General features: G+C 39.5%; 1 protein-coding gene across 3 annotated transcripts in view; it reads left to right on the top strand.

The window, feature by feature from the left end:
• The window catches only part of brinp2 (bone morphogenetic protein/retinoic acid inducible neural-specific 2), a 347,460-nt gene that overhangs the window by 77,077 nt on the left and 254,834 nt on the right, over positions 1–15,549 (top strand). Inside the window, exon 1 of one of the 3 annotated variants that reach the window (XM_050033565.1) lies at positions 14,864–15,000. The exons of the other annotated variants lie outside the window; for them this stretch is intronic. The gene's annotated coding sequence lies outside the window, so the exon portion shown is untranslated. Of the gene's footprint in view, positions 1–14,863; positions 15,001–15,549 lie in introns of those variants that run through there. 3 annotated transcript variants of the gene reach the window in all.

The following is a 15,549-nucleotide window of genomic DNA, read 5'->3' on the forward strand; positions in this document are numbered from 1 at the left end:
GCGCTGTGTCCCAAACTTAAGACATGTGGGATGCAGCTCACAAACTGCAGTCTGATACACCTCCTGGAATGGAGTATCCTGGCAGCAATTACCTCCAAAACATATGGGCAGATTCATAGTGTTAAAACATATTTTAAAGGAGACAGGATTGAAAAGAAGTGTGCTCTTGCCACATGTTAGATAAGGTAACCAATGGGAAAAATTACTCAAGAAGTCAGCAAAGTCATTTGATGACCTATACAAAGTTACACTTTCCTCGTTGCATCCTGTAGAAAAGCTGAAGCAGTGCACAGCCATCATGATCAATATGTCTAATGTTACACAGCTACAACCTCGATGCTTTCCCTGCACTACTGTATACTCTCATGAGGAAGCGTGGTAGTAAAATAGCACAAAAAATAATCAATACATTAAAATTGGCGTCCTGAGAGTGGTTGTTAGTGTGAGGATATGTTTGTCTCCTGTTTCTTAAACTGTATATCCTCTGTTAAAGTATATGTACTTACAGCAATATAGCAAACTCTGACTTTGGTTCTAGTTTGAGTTGATATGGTTGAGCTTAGAGCCAATGAAAAGCTTAAGAAATATAGAAAATAAGCCAATAGAATGGCATCTGTCATTTTAAGCGGTCATAAAGACTAGGATGGGTGGTCTAGTTTTTATATCTATGAACATACCTTGACTTTAAAGACATTTTCAGCATTTCTTCTACTGAACAGGTGGTGATTTTTCACTGTTAAACACAAAATTATTCATTATTATTTCAAGAATAAACCCACGATGTGTTGTTCACACCTACACATTCTAAAGAAAAAATACATCTTTCTACACTTGCCATGAAGTTGTCAAGCCTGCCACCTCACCACTACAAACAAGTGAGCTCAGTGTCAGAAAAAATGTTACCTGAAGCAAAAGAAACCCAAATACCTGAGAGTTTACTGTCACAGAGGACTTCTGGGAAGGAGAGGCTACAGTGGCAGCTGCTGCTGTATAATGAAGGACGGATGGATAACAGGGGACCTATCAACCCTACAGTTTTCAGCACCAGCCTGAGTACATGTGACGGGCTGAACAAACACTCTCTGGATCTCTCTGTGTGTTTATTTCACCCTGACATTCCATTCAGCTGCGCGTTACCGCTGGAGCTTGTGCACTGCAAAATGGGCATGTAAAGCAAAGACAGTGGCTGGTGTTAGAAACATAAAAAAAATTCCTGTTGATTCCTACATTTTTTTGAATGTAATTTCCCTTTTGAGGTTAAACAAAAATTTGCCAACCTCCATATCATAAACACAGGAAATGGCTGTAAACACATATATAGAATGGGTTAGGTACACATGCATATATTATATCAGACAGACCTGATTGAATTAGAATATACCAAACATTTACACTGCTATCTACCAAAACTGGCACACATTTTTAATAAGATATGACAGCAGTGTCACGCTTACCTTAAAGCTAAACACCATGACGAATTAACAGTGATCCTGACACAAACTGTTATGGAGATTTTATTACAACACAGAGAGCCAAGACAGTCTGGTGCTGCCGTGAGCACTCTGTTTAACCAAAAGTTTTTTTTTGTAAATTGTTATTTCTACACAGCACAACATTTACTTAAAAACAAAAACAAAATCCCTGTCTAGACTACTCAAAATTCTAATCAAACATAGAGATTGAAATCATGCAACAGAAAGCAGTAATCACAGCTGTGCTTCTGCTAGTAGTGTACAGTGTTGATCAGTGCAAATTGAATTTTTTTCATATACACGCATTCATGTTCACTATTCTGCTCTCCATTGTCTCTGCAGTGTCTACTGAAGCCTCACTTAGCTAGGCTGGCAGGTCAAACAAGTAAAGGGCTGGCACCATTGTCTGGGATCGTTGAAACATCATGGGACTCTCTGTCATTGCTTTCAGTGCTGGCCAATAACAATTGTTAAAATGAGCAATAGTTACTATTAAGGATGTAAAAAAATATCTGTAAACTTAAGTAATATTATGTTTTGTGATGCCGTATCTATTCTCATAAATACTGTATCGATCTAAAACTGATCGTGTCAAATGTGTCCTCATACAGCAGTTCATATAATATGCTCTGAAAATACACGTACAATGGTTTGTATATCTAATTAATTAGTGGCCCAAGAATGATGTTACGTACTTTTAAGAAAAAAACACTGTAATGATGTACCTTAAAATAACTCAAAGTTCACTCGGTTGCACACGGTTCCAAAAACTGGTCTACAGGAGGAAAGTCCTCTGTTGTTTGGATCCACCACCCCAACCTGCCTCCTGAAATGGTTTGGGTGTTTATACTATTTTTTTCGTTACTCCTGTCAGTGCATTGGTCTCGTGATGGCAGCCTTACAGATTCTTTGGTTATATACGTATTCCTGACTCATGATTACCTGCGTTATTACGAATTCTGGTGCATTGCTTTTTGTAGGTATACATGTACATACGAACAGTGCATGAGAACAGCCTGTTAGATTACGTAGAAAAATTTGTGGCAGTGGTTCTCGTTGTGTTTTCTTAAAATCCCAACCGCTAGATTTCTTCAGTGTTGGTGTCTTCAGCCATTTGACTCTTCCACTCCAATGTAAAAATATTTTGCTGACGTAAACACAAAGAATGCAGGCCAATGAAACAGGCAGAGTCATAAATTGTGCACCACTGACATTGATAGTTTTCCTAAAATTAGATTTAGAAAAATTGCATCATTGCACTATATCACCTAGCTTATGGTATATCAAAATCGTAACCCCTGTATTGTGATACGTATCAGTTTGCCACATTCTTGCCAATGCTCAGCCTCAGTAAAAATGCAGCTGTGCTTTTATGAATTATTGATAACTGCCAGATGTAATAAGTTAGCCTGGAAATCCGGACTCAAATCTAGAAAGATTTTGAGTCTGGCTGTCACCGATACACCCTTCCTACCCAAGGGGCGGCACTAACTGAGGCATTTCAAATGCCGCCGCATGCAACTGGATAGCACGATAGCCAATCAGAACAAAAAACAAGGTGACGTATTCATTGCAGTAAACCCCATTGGTCTGCCGATTCCGTCGGCAAAACTGGAAACGAAGGCTTCTAGGGCAGTCTTCTGTTCCTCTCTTAAGGAAAAAGATAAGTGTTGTTGGCTTAGCGTTTCTTCCAAAGCTAAATTGAATGGACGCGGTCCTTTGGCAGCTGCCATCTTGGCTTTTTACTTTTCAACTCCTACGGCGCAGTGCTGTCCTCATCATGTTACGCCTGCCCAGAGCCCCCCTCTGTCAGATAGATTGATCTGATTGGTCCGATGGCGATTCAGCGGGCTCTGCTCGTCAGGGCCAGATCCCCGTGCAGTGCAAATTCGAATTTGCTAGGGGCGGGACATCTGGATTTCCAGGTTGGTAATATGTAGGCTTTAATATGAAAATGGTTTAAATTAGATGGATGGGAATGTCAGTGGTCGTGTGGTCCCTGAGAGGGCTATCTGTGTTAGGCTGCCTTTACACTACCATGTCTTGATGCCCAATTCCGATTTGTTGCCTATATCCGATTTTTCCTGACTGCTGTTTACATGTTCTATTCACCTTATTTTTCACGGAGATACGGAGGCAAAACAGAACGCAGCCAGTTTCAGTTTTTTTGTGGGACACTTCCGGTCCAGCACTCTTGACCACTGTGTAAATGTCCCACGGTATTTGCTACAGTGACATTACTGCGTACATGGAAATGTTTACATTACTGAAAGCAATTTTAAGGACTAACTTTAAATATTTGAAGTTAATCGTTAAAGAATAAATCACCTGGAAAGCTGGCGCTGCTCCACATAATTTAAAAGGTAACTTAGCCTACACAGAGCGGTGGAAATGTCCGTGCAGCTGCAGACGGGTGAGGCTGGATGGTTGATGCGTACATGCTGATTCAGGTGCTATCAAAGCCGATCCGCGCATCACTATGGCTTAATAATCAACTCAGTCATTAAAAACAACCCGTCCTGTGTTAGGAGTGTATGTCGCTGACAGAAAGAAAGAAAGAAAGAAAGAAAAGGGAAAAAAGATAGAAAAGNCATGCAGAAGACCGTCTGTGTGTCTGTGTGTCGCGGGTGCGAGCCGCAGCTTCAGCTGCTCAGGTAGAGATGCTGTGTAGCCCAGTGTGTTTTTCCGCTGATTCGGTTCTGCAGGTTCTCTGCTGGTACACTGGAGACGGGGATCAAGCAGTTTGTCTCACTCGGGATAGATTGCGCTTTTTTGGTTCATAGTTTTTGATTGACGTGCGATTTATTCGGCTTTCCTTCCTTTCCCTCGCTCATGAACACGTCATCAAAATGCGCTGTCGTCTCATTATTCATGACGTATGACGTGGATTGCCAGGAAATATCCGATCTGTCTGTTTAGATTACAGACCTATTGGCAGATATCTGACTCATATCCAATATATTTCCACATATGAAGGAGGCCTAAATCTGATCTGACAATATCCGATATCATGTGTTTTTTTTTCCTGTTTACACGTTCATGTTACAGATCCGATCTGTGCCACTTGAGAGGAAAAAATCTGAATTGGGTCACTTGAACCATGTAATGTAAAGTAGGCCTTAGAGTATAATTTTTGGATTTATGGATGGTGTTTGTTCAAGCGAAACTGCTGTGCTGCTTTAAAACTGTTCTCTCCAAGGTGATTTAGTCTTTGTCAAAATATGCCATCTCTTTCAAAGGCATTACCACCCACCTGGAATATCCCACAAATGTGAAAATTAAATTGGCATGTCAATTTAAGAACTACCTTGAAAATTAAAAGTAAAGTGATGGCACCAAAAGTCAAGTCAAATGTGTTTGTGCAGCGCAATATCACATACAGCGTCTCATCAGGCTGCACAGGCCCATATCTCTCTGACATCGGAGATAGAGAGTCACATCATGTTGTTCTAAAATGATCTCCGCTCTCGTCCGGTCTGAATTGCAAGTCATGAGCTATTTCTGGCGGAAGCTGTGTCAGCAGTCCTATGCTGAAAACCCTCCCTGATGAGCCAGGTTATACTGCTGATGCCCATCTCCACTGGAAATGACTATCCAATGTAATCATTCTACTGCTTTGCTAAGGGCCACTTAAAATATTCAACATTTCTTTCAAAACATATTTCCTAACAGCATAAGTAGCATGAGAATAAAATGGCATTGTATACAGATACAGCATTCTGAAATGAGCAGCTGGTCTATGACAGAGCCCAGGCATGGATGCAATATGGGAGCTGAACACTGTGTTCCAAGACGGACCATAAGCTGTGAAAGTTGAGACTTCTGCATTTTTGGAAGCGTTGCATATGTGCATTTGAGTCAGCACATGAATTAAACATCATATTATTGGTCCTAATAGCTGAAACTGTGATAATTTGGAGAATAATATTTAGGTCTGTGTGATGCAAACAGCACTATTGGAATATTGATAATTACAGGGATAGAGCTGAAGGAGCAAATTACTTATAAAAAGACAAGCATCAATATTTGGAAACGCGAAATAAACAGCCGACAGAAGAAAACAATGGCATTATGATTCTGCAAACCATAAATACTAGTGCTGTCAAAATGGAGAGATTAATTAATTATGATCTGTAATTAATTGATCTAATTAATCTCTTTTTTAATCTCATCTCAAAGTTGCTGAGAAAAGCCCTCAACTTGAGGTATTTTCATTTAAATGCATTACATTATTGTGGCAGATGATCAAAAGATTGATATATATTACAAAAAGTGGTTTTATAAAGTCATAATTATTGTTTTCAACAATAACACACTTGAACACAGATGCAGTACACCTAGCCATTACATTCTATTGTTTTTGAGATTAGTCCCAATAAAGAGTGCTGTAACCTTTAGTCTGGACCACCAGGGGGGTGCTTGACTGTCATGACATGTCAGCTTCATTAAAAGCATAGCTGCAGATTAACGCAACAATAGATGTAAAAACACACAGAAACAATACATCTGTGATCAGTTCCCTAATTTTATTTTAACAATTTTCTAAATTATTTTCCTCTTTTCCAATTTCTCGTTTTATTTCATGGAAGTGATCAATGTAAGTGCACTTGTCCTTTAAACTTAATAAAAAATAAAAGCTAACAAAATAAAAGACACCTGGTACATTCGTTACAGCTGTATCAGTTTATAGAACAGTTTTGAACAGTTAGAACAAGAGGCTGCACTGCAACGTGCAAATCACTCCTTCTCGTGGCTGCCTGCGCTTTCCCTGTCCTTGCGGCTGCAATTTGCGCTGTCTTCTCTTCTTCAAACTACAACACCCATAATTCATGTAGGAACTGCTGCAGCCAATGTGCAGCCGGTGGGAGCTGCATGACAACTCAACCACCATGATCAGTTTTTAATGTTTTATCAGGCAATAACTACTCCAGACTCTGCTCTAGTGTAATTTTCAGGACAATCAGGGCAGGATTCAGGATTCAGGACAACTGCTTGGATTTCGGGGCACAGTCCCGAAATCCAAGCAGTTGTCCTGAATCCTGCCCTGATTGTCCCGAAAATTACACGGAGGTTGCCGGGGAGGTCAGATACTTGCATGCTAGGGCAGACAGCTTTTCATAGGCTCCTGAGTGAGCAGACCACCACTGCAGGGGACAGTCATCAATACTGATGCTGGGTTCTGCTCTGTTGTGCTGCAGCTCTCCCACAGCTCAAGCACAAAGAAGCCCAATCGTACGCCTACAGACGGATTTTATAAAAGGCAACTCTGTGGCATACAGAAACAGTAAAGTTAGAGATTAAAAATGTAATTAAAAATTAAATATGGCTGTAATTAATTATTCGCAATTAACGCGATAATTTGACATCCCTAATAAATACGTTACATTTGTATGCTTCATACGTATCATATGGTTTCTAAAGTGACGTAGTATATGAGCTGGCCTTCCTATCAGGAGGTGGAGGGGATGGTGGATGGCGTGACACCTAGGCAAGATGGCCACCTAGGCAAGATGGCTGCCAAGCTGCAGACCACTGTTCAAGACCACCAAACAACAAAAGCAGTTGTATTTTAGTGACTCGTCCCTGTTTTTCCAGTGTTCTTTTAGCTACCAAATATGGTTGTTTTGTAGCAATCCATCCCTATTTGTCCTGCAGGGATAGCGCCAAGAAAAGCAGTTGTTTTTTACTGAGACCTCACTGGATTTCCAGCAAGGATTATGCGACCAAAATTGGGTATTTTAAGCCTAAACATGATCTTTTTCCAAACAAAAATATCACATCAGTGATCCAAAAATTAGGTGGTCCTAATCCACAGCTCTATGCCATTCCTGCTTGTCCATTTTGTTTGTGAGAACACACCTGTAACGAAATAACAAACCCTTATACTGGGATTGTAATTTGGTTGTCTAGTAAACTGGTTTTACCCCAGAGCTAGTCCATCAAAGCTGAGCACCTGTCGCCAGATGGTTCGGATTTACTGTTTGTTTACTGATCTTTTTTTTTTTTTACTACTCATGCCTATTGTATACTTACGAAGGAATTAGTTTACAGACTCTTATTTATGGCATCATAATCATCAATTCTGAAAGTTAATGTCTCATGACTGGTCATTATGCCTACCATAAATATCACAGGCCTTTAGCACTATTTTTATTTCCTCAGTTTTAACTGCTCTTTCGTTTTAATCCCATTTTTTATTAAATTATTTATATTTATTAAGGTACTGTATGTTTAATGTTGTTGAATTTATTCAAATGCTTTGTTCTTTTTTCCTCTCTCTTTGCACTGTTGTTTTGCATAACAATCATAAAGATAACACCGAACTCATTGATTTAATGTTATAAAGCATATAATTGGAAAAGCAGCGACCCTCAGCAAAAAGCAACAGCTTGTTTATCAGCTGACATCTTTTAGGTAGACCATCAATTTTATTTATTTTTTGATAAAATCATGTCTACTTGTGGTGGCTATTGCAGTATAGTGAATATGAAGGGCTGTGACCTGTTTCTTTAGATAGACAGATTCACAACTGCTTTAGTGAACAGATAAGATTAGATGTGGCTATTAGTCTCTAAAAAATGGTGTCAGTAGTGAATATTTTTTGATTGTCTCACACAGTCACAGTGCAACATATAGAGCCGAAAGACAAAAAAAGAAAAAACACTGTAGGCTGTGTTGGCTTAGTTTTTTTCAGTGCTAAAAGGTAATTAACGTATGCATTCTTTGAACCAAGGTTATCTGGCAAAGAAAATGCTACAACAGTGACCTCTGTTTGAGATGTGAAATATAATTAAAAGTGCAGAAATATATGGTTAATTATCCTTTTAATTTTCTTTTGCTGGTCTTTAACACCATTAAGGTTTTGAATGAGGCTTTTTGTCTGTTGTCATATTTTATGACACCATCACCCAAATCCTTGAACAATATCCTACATTTGCATCCATGGAATTAAAATAAGTCTTTTTTCACATTAAATCAACTTTCTTCAATAAATTAATGTAATATGTGGTGTTGTTAGATTGCTGTCAGAGCCCTGTTATACAGGTGCATGCCTCTCTTTGTGTGCGGCAAGTGGGAGAGCAAATAATTTTTTACCGCAGTAAAAATGTTTTTTTTTTTTTAAATGGCAAAATGCCAATAAATACGTATTGAAAAATACACAATAATAGTTAGCTATAAACATTAACAATGTTATACATTTTTGTTTTCCAACACTTTGGAGTTATTGCAAATGTTTGGATCATACAAGTTGGCAACAATCCTACGCAGCCAACACTGACAACTGATTCTAAAAATAAAATGGTAGTAGTATAATATTGTTATTAATAATTTAAGGGCAGCGAAACATTTATCTGCAACTGAGCAGAAATACTGGGTTAAAACAAAATGAATAGATGTGGGAAAAATGCTGCACAGCTTTCAAATGAGGACTTGGATTTTGAATGTCAGCATTATGAATGAAGCTTTGAAGCTTGGAATTATTTGGTGGATCCCTGTGGGCCTATGGCCACATAGCATTTTTCTTCAGCAGAAAAGTGGGGGCAGGGCACTGGTGAGCGCTTCATCCTAGCACTTCATAAAAATTGCTTTTTTTAAATGAATTGCTCCGCATGGGAATGTTTTTACGTCGACAATATCCTAACGATACCTATTAGCTAGGTAGCTAAAGTAATGCTACATTTACAGAGGGCTGACGACACAGTCAATGACAATCTTACAAAGCAAACTGTGATAAAAGCAGAACACTCACCAGCAACATCCAGTGTCCGCTGGCCAATTTGTTTCCAAAAAACTTTTCTGTCTTTGTTGTGACAGGAGACAGCGATCTGGCCAAAGAAGCGGCAGTGATGTCACTGGCACTTTATGATAAATTCAAAGATTTCAAAATATGTGCGCTCAGGGCGGCTGCACATTATAAGTGAAGGGCTCTGTAGAAAGATGCTGGGCATGGCACTTTTTCACTTGGTGGACACGTGGCCGCATACACTCTACCTGTATTGGGTACAGTTAAAAAAGACGCCAATGCTAAGAAAAGAATGCTACATGGACACAGGCCCTAAATGACCTTCTAACTTTCCTCTCTACTTCCTCGGAGAAAAAATAAAATAATGACTGCACAAACTTTATATTTTCAGCACCACAGTTAAATGTGGTTTGTTTTAGTTATAAAAAAGTCCTGAAAAGTCACAGTATTTTTCAAACTGCATGCTGTGAATGGATTCTCCAACAGTCTGAAATAACTGATAATGACTAGTCGAGCTGCAACTCAACCCTATTTTATAGATAATGATCACCATGTAAAACAGTATAAGGAAAAACATATTCACTACAGCACTGGCTATGATATGTGCTCAGTTTGGCACATCTGATCTGTCAAAAAACATTACTGTCAGATACTGACTACCATGATGGAAGAGACAGTCTTTGCCTTTTAGCAGTACTAAAATGGATGACCCTTTTAACCCTTAACAGGTTCCCACAGAGCCTTCAGGCTGCACTTCAACATGTTACACAAGTTAACTTGCTGCAGCTGATCTGAAACTGCAGTTTTAACATCTGATACGTTCTATTGGCAGAGCCAAACACACATATCCCTATTAGCAAGGTGGGAAGGTTAAGACATAGTCATTACATAAAGCTGCATGAAGACTGGAGTTGTACACTCATGTTCATCCCATTTAAACATGTAGGCGGCATATTAAAGGTCCTCAGCAAAGCTTTTTCCCTTCCTCTCACTACTTTTTTTTTCATGGCGATAAAGAGGCAGGCAGATGAAGCCAGGAGGCTCAATAGGAGCCTGAAAATGATGTTGCTCCTCCATTGCTGTGAAGCTGAAAGAAGATTCCGAAAATGCCCGTGGATATAGATTCAGAGGACGAGAGGGAAGCGAGTTATGTGAGAGAGAGGGAATGAGAGAGATGGCCGGAGCCAGACAGAACAGAGATGAAGAGGAAAAGAGGAATACAAAGACAGCAAGTGAGAGCGAGGCAACTGACAGATACAGCGGAGACGGGATGCAGCCGCTGCCTCCATTATCTTCTGATACATTTTTTATAAACTTTTGGAATTTAAGAAATTAATTTCAAACTTCCACCCCATGGGGCCACTCTAAACGGAGCCCCAGCCACAGAAGATGGAGCGAGACGATTCCTCTTCCCTAACATCCATGTCTAACTGTAGAGGAAAGCAATCACAGTCTCTGTACTGTGGAGCAGAGCTGGAGAGTAACAACTTTCATTAAAGGGCAGTTCAGTAATCACTGCAACCGTTAATGCTCCGTTACCTAACCTTTGCGGAGTTAAGTGTTCTACTTTTTAAGGAGGACAGTCTTTCTGTGAGAAATGTATACACCACAGACATGAGTAGCAAACTGATAGAAGTGACTGTGTTAAAAGGAACAGGGTGCTGAGATAGAAAAAAAAGCTGTTTGAACTGTAAAGCTTTGCAAAATATTTGATTACTAACGGCTGTTATTGGATACGTAGGCAGCGCTGTAGGCTCTGTATGATGTTTTAAAAAGATGGCATCTATTCACCACAAGGGCTGTTCTCATGCACTGTACACTTACCTGTACCTACAAAACTCAATTCACCATCATTCGTATATAACCCACATAATCATGAGCCAGTATTTTCTGTATAACCCACCTAATTGGGAAGACTGTAATCAAGTGACCAATGTGCTGATGGGAGTGAAGAAGGAAACAGTATAAAGAGCAAAGGTCCAGTGAGGAGGCAGGGTAGGGTGGTTGGTCAATCAAACAAACAAACACAGGACTTTCCCACAGGAGACTGGTGTTCATGTCCCATGTGAAACCAAGTGAACTTTGAGTTATGTTAAGGAACATTGTCAGTTTTTTCTCTCCTTAACCGAACCTATGTAACGTTACTTACCTAAACCCACACAGTTTCACTTGCCTAAACCTAACCCACGTAACTTTACATTTACTATGTGACATAACAACGCCATTTGTGGGGTGATAATTTGTTAGATACCATACCAACCGTTATATGTATAATTTAGCAAGATGATATATGTACTGTTGTATGAGGATACATTCCACTGGTGTCTTTTCACCAAGCCCCATCCCATTGACTTTACATTGAGATGACATCACTCAAATATAGTTAATGGTATTCTTAGCCACAAATCCTAAACCTTTTGTACATGCTTCATACAAAGAGTAATATTTGACCTTGGTGTCAGTTTGTGACATCTTGTTAACATTTTTATAGGAGTGTCATTTATATTGGTGATCCATGGCATTGATGTATCATAGGAACCTCCACTTCTGATCAGTAGCTTTAGGTAGAGTGAGATTGCACATACAAAATGCATTTGGGTGGCCATGCTAGAACTTGGGAACTCTGCTGGATTCCCAAAGAGGAGCTGGAAAACGAAAGGGACATCTGGACTATCTTTCTTCACCTTATTTGAAGTTTGCATCTCTCTTATAAGGATAGTCTATGGTCTATCTGTAGTGGACACTTGGGGACAGCTTTAACTACCTTGCCCTCGGGGCAAGTCCAGAAAAACAAACCTTTGAGCTGAAAGAAAGCTTTAAGTCTGCACAGTTGGGTGATAATTTGCTCTGCATGGGCTTAAGTGATGCATTTCACATTACACACAATCAGTTCATCCATGGTTAATACTAAGCAACGAAGCTTCAAACAATAATATCACAGATAATTATTACTTTAAGTTCAATACCAATCACTAACCCTAACGTCTTACAGGACTGCCTCCGTTTCTGTAAAATTAGTAACTTCCCAAACATCTTCTTCCACTTATAAACACACCCTGTGGAGAAGTAACAAGCAAAAAGCAACATAATATGCAAAATAAAGCACAATGCAACTAACAACTACAGCTACAGTGTGCTAGCTGTATCTGTGGCCTAATGCTTTTAGAGACAGCAGCCAGCAAATTAAGCTCTCTATGTCTGTTTGCTCTCTCTTTATCCCCCTGCCTTTATCTCCTTCATCTCTTTCCCTCTCTATCTCTCTGTGGCCAACTCTCATTGAGCATCAAGAACAGAGAGGTGTTTGTTTCTCGTTAGCTGTTGGCTCCATCCTCCCGGGGGACTCAGCTGTTTAATAGCGATGCAGGACACATGATTGGAGTTGGCATGGTAGCGTTGCCAGGGGCACTGTGCCTCCAGCATCACAGACCCTTTCCTACACTGAGAGAAGTGACGGTGGCCAAAAAAAGCTCAGTGTTTTCACCTAAAATTCCCCCTGGCAGTAATTAAAATAATTATCTCTACTCAGGTCTGTCGGACATGCTATTTTGCATCTTTATATTTTGTGTAAACATTAGAAAAGACACCACCAAGTGACTCAATATTTTTTGAGCGACTGACCTTTTTCTCTTAGCCTGTGTCCTCTCTGTATTGCCTCCTTTCTCCTCTCTTACCCTAGGGGCCAGTTGTTGGCATGACAGTGCTGCTCTGCGCTGTGCTCCAAGGTTCAGCACCCAACCCACCTGCTCATAATTATTTAACACCACAGTTTGACAAAGCTGGAAATAGTGCACGCCGGAGCCCTAGAAACATCCAAAATGCATTTGTGCTTGTATGAATCCAAATAAGTCATGAATGTACAATGCTTTATGTAACATTGATAAACAGCAAGAACTACTTTCCTCTTTCTTTTCTTTTCTTTTCTTTTCTTTATCTAACCAGGTAAAAGTCTCATCAAAATTGAATTCTTTCTCAAGCAAAACATTGCCAAGAAGGAAGCATAACAACAACACTGGCAAGACTATTACTACAATACAGACAACATAAAGTGGCTAGGAAAATGTAATTCATGCCATTAAAAATCATAAATAATATCCACTTACACTTATACAGATGTATTGTAATGTAATAACCTCTTATTCATAGTGGAAGAGGCAGTGTGATTGGTTTTGGTTTCTAAGCAGATGCCTAAAGCACATAGGTACAGACAGACCAGCTCAAAGAGAGAAATTCATATTGTGGGCACTTCTGCATATCTACACTGATGGCCACTGATCACTAGTATACAAAGTAAATTAATTTGTAAAACATCTGAACCCAGTGATTAAGTGTAGACATGTGAAGTCATTGGGGAGTAGTGTTGTGACCACACTAGAAAATTGAGTTTGAGGGCATAACATTTCAATTTTTTATCATAAGATAAATTGAAGAAGGCTGTAACATGACAACAGCTTTTTTCTTGGTAAGTAGCAGATAACAGCAGAATGACTGCAGTGATCTTTAACAGTAGGAGAGAGCGAGAAAGTACAGCGGGTGTACCGATACTGTGGGAAAATTAGTATTGAAATCGTTTCAAACATTCAGTATCAATATGTTTTGATAGATCAATATTTCTCACAATACTATCTGGCAGCTGCATTCACATCACTGTGATTGAATGAAGGTACATTGCCAGGGCCAAGTGTTTTCTTGCCTGGAATGTTTTAGAGACTCATTGGCAAATCAAAGACAAACATTATATTAATAGCCTTCTTTCAGTAATGTATAGCAATGTAAATACTGGTGGTTTTGACATTACAGGGTTGGAAACATTTGAAATATATTATAATTCCAAACTAACTTAATTTTTTCATAAACTGAGATTCTGAGGAGGTTAGCTGGTAACTCTCTGCCACAGGAAAACAACATTAACGTAGATGTGTCTTCATTGGACTGGGCAACATCAAAAGTAGACTACAAAAATTGCTACAAAAAAAATGCATTGTTAAATTGATGAGGTAGAACAATCGATAAGAGTATCATCGGTATATTGTTTTAGTCTCAAAGTAACAAAATACAAGCTTCTAAGACATTTTAAATGTAAAAATACACTCATTGGCCCATTTCAGAACAGAGAAGACTATTCATCCATCCATCATAAATGCTGTTTTCCCCATCTTTGGCCTGCAATTCTGATCTAGGAATGATCACTGATAGAAAATGTATTCAACTAAGTATAAGCAAGTGCTCCCTCTCCAGAGAAATCCCACCAGACATTAAGAGAGTTCTCTGATAGATTGTAGTGAGTTATAAGGCCACTGATTGTACCCCTCATTGGTATCATTACCATGGGACTGCGTTTGGCAGCAATGCATGCCAATAACCCCCAATGGACCAACTTGTGGGCACTAGGATGCAGGGGTTGCATTAACCGGATATTCTCGGTCATTGACCGGTTTTTTACAACAATGACCGGAAAATCTGAAGGCTGTCGGTTATTTTGACCGGTTGCAATTACCACCCCTGCCCACTTGGCGGCGGAGTGCACAGTCAGTGGTTTAAGTGGCTGCCGTTTTCACACTGCAGAGAAAAAGTCATTCATCTGCTTCATGTAGCGTTGTTGACATAACGGCCTGGACACACCAGATGCGGTAGTGCTGCAGAAGTCCTGCGAGTATACTCGCAGGTGCTTGACTGTCCACACAGGCAGCGCATTTCTCCTGCGCTCTCCGCGCCGGTTAAACATCGACTCCACTCTGTTCCCGTCAGTACTCGTTTTTTCACTTCAACAGGTCATTTTAAACATGGGTAAGTCCATATTTTAATAATTTTTTATAACGTAAAAAGTTAACAATTTGTCATTGCATGTCCATGTATTGAGCGTGTTGGATTAACACTGAATGAATAGGGCATATTGTTCTGACCATTTAATTCATGCAGTTATGCCTGTAGGCTCGGTGACACAAAATTAAAATTGTAATGAAGTGATTAGGGTATTGAAAAATGTGTTCGGTTATGCACTGTTGTGTTATTTTAAATTATAAACACGGTATTTTCTCCTCACGTTCCTCAGTGCATGCTGTTGTTATATTATTGGCCGGATTCTCTCGTCTTTTTTGTGTCCGACTTCCTGTTTGGTACGATCCGCTCTATCCAGCTTGACAGAAGCGCTCGCGGCTCGCGTGAAAAATAGACCAGACGCCGAACTGAGGCACTGCGGTGTGTGGATGTGACTGTTCATCTTTTCGTTCATGCCCTTATTAATGCACACTTTATAACTTGCTTGTTGAATTAATTAAAAACGAACGAATGAAAACTAAATGTCTTTGAATATCTTTATTATCATTTTAAAACGAA

Source organism: Epinephelus moara, chromosome 21, assembly GCF_006386435.1.
Source record: "Epinephelus moara isolate mb chromosome 21, YSFRI_EMoa_1.0, whole genome shotgun sequence".
NCBI lineage: Eukaryota > Metazoa > Chordata > Actinopteri > Perciformes > Serranidae > Epinephelus > Epinephelus moara.